A 2,613-nucleotide genomic window follows, 5' to 3' on the forward strand; every position below is an offset into this window, starting at 1 on the left:
TTTCATCAAAGATGAAATAAAATTAATCCCACAATAAGAGAAAATAAATTTCTCAAACATAACGCAGATGGTCAAAAGAATTTTCCATTCCATTGCTTTTTCCTCTCATAAATCTAAGCAGTTTTCTTTTTTTTTTCTCTTGGTTTTAATAAAGCGTACGTAATTCAGCATAGGCGATAAAATGGTAATACACGATGAAAGGAAATATTTTTAACACGTTTAATATATGCCTTTAGTTTCTTTTTTTTTTTATACTATTTGTGTTTTTTTTATTTCATTTTTTATGTACTGAGTTTTATTTTTCTGTTCTGGTATAACGAGATTATGGTAGTGGTTACTGTGGAAAATTTTTTTTCTTTATTAGAGCTTTGAAAGAAGGAAAGTGCATAGTAAGGAGGATTGATAAGTTTTCATATTATTCATGACACCCTCTCGATCAAGCCAAGTTATGCATTTTAATCGAAAAATTTTGGACCGCTTTGCTGCGATGACGTTATTTTTTTCTTTAATCTGCAGGCAAGAAATGTCTTAATCTTATAAGAAAGCAGAATAAAAAATGAACCACAAAAATTTGCATTTAAAACTTATGATGGTAAAAAAATTATGTTTTCGATAAGGAGGTATTTTAAAAGAAATAGGTTTAATTAGTATATTTATATTTAAGTCTTTGAAAAAACACGGAATGGAAAGTTTTAAATGTATAATTTAACTATATTTTCTCTACTGAGTTTAGTTTTCCTCTCATTTATGATTTTACTGCATTATTGCTGCTTCTCTTCAACTATTTAAAAGATTTCAACTATTTAATTCTCTTCAACTATTCCATGCGATAATTCTTGCATTATTACCTAAACTAATATTAAAAGAAATACAAATACTTTATTTGAAATAAATAGTTATATGTTCGTTGAGATATTTGAAGGAACAGGGAAAAACATTGATAGATGCATCATTAATTCCAAAGATTGTTTTGAAAACAAATTAATGATTTGAAACACTTATCACTAAATTTGCATGATAAACGTTAAGCAGAATAAACATAGCAGGATAATTATTCTGAATACCATTACTTTTATTTATCAGATGGTGTTCTAATTTTATCGTGTTAATTTTATAGTTCTGATTTGAGCTTATCAATTCAATTAAAACTGATAATTAAAATAAAATAGTAAGAATCTAAATCGTAATTTGAAAAAGAAAAGTATCAACAGTATTATTTTTTTACAGCAGTAAGTTTTAATTGCGTAACTTTATTTTATTCCATACCTAGAATTTTTTATATCTGGATAACGCCCATTTTTTAAGAAATTAAAAATTTGACACGATTACTTCTATAACATATCACTTAGCCCAAATTTATAATAAAAAATGTAATAAATACTTTATTTATCACAGAAAAGTAAGTTATATGAAACATTAAATGCGATTATTGATAAATGATGCATCGAAAATTCAGAAGTTTGTTTTGACTAAAAAAAAGAAGTTTGAAACTATTTATGAATGAATTTGAAGGATAAACATTACAATGCATCTAATAAGCACACCGGACAAAAAATTAGTCACCCTTGGAGAAATCATGAAAAACATAATTTAATAGCAAGTAACACCGCCTTTTGATTCGATAACCGCCTGGAATCGGTTAGGAAGTGAGTCCACGAGGGTTTTTGCAGGTATGTCGAATCTAGTTTAAGCCACTGGCTGAGGATTTGATCGCGCAAATCCACCAAATTGCGAGGATGCAGATTTCGGCGTTTTACCCGTTATTCCAACATGTCCCACAAATTTTCAATGGAATTGAAGACAGGTGATATTGCAGGCCAGTGGAGATATAGTAATTGAGTGTCTGAGTGTTCATAAAACCAGTCATATATTCTTCCAGTCCGATGAACTTTGATGTTGTTATCTTGAAAAATAGGGGTATCGACAACACACTCTTCGTAAGGTAGCATCTAATCATCCAGAATGCTCAAATAAACATGTTGGTTCATGTTAGTTGCCATCTCAGTGATGGGACCCAATCCATAATAAGAAAAACGCTCCCGAAACATGACAGACCCATCTATGGCTTCAACCTGACCTAGCACACAGTCAGGATAAAATGCTTTATCTGCTCTCCGTTGCAATCGACGACTCGAAATTATGAGATCATTTATACTTTGAAGGGTGTACAATGAACTTATGAATACATTGAAGGGTGTAGAGTAACTAAATATCAATATTGGAGAATGCTTCTTCCAATATCACGCCCATTCATGAATTATTTTATATACCAAAAACGCTCAATTTGGCTATCGTTATGACTTGTTTTAAATCGTGCACAAAATCGGTGTAAATTAGTTGTCTTTTCCCCAGCTAAATCTACAGAAATAAAAATTCCCCTCACAAATGCTTTCAGTTCAATAGTAAGAATAACTATATTTCAATTTTGATGTGTGATGATTACTTTATTTGAAGTTAATACCAAATCGGGAGTCTTTATACACTTCAAAGGGTGTACTTATGTAATTAACAACAATAACACAGGCCTGCGATGAAAAAAATACAAGAGGTCTGACAGCTGAACTTAAGGTATTTTTTGGTGCTAAAATCGAAAATAATAATGAAAAATGTCCA

This window comes from Parasteatoda tepidariorum, chromosome 8 (assembly GCF_043381705.1).
Source record: "Parasteatoda tepidariorum isolate YZ-2023 chromosome 8, CAS_Ptep_4.0, whole genome shotgun sequence".
Classification (NCBI taxonomy): Eukaryota; Metazoa; Arthropoda; class Arachnida; order Araneae; family Theridiidae; genus Parasteatoda; species Parasteatoda tepidariorum.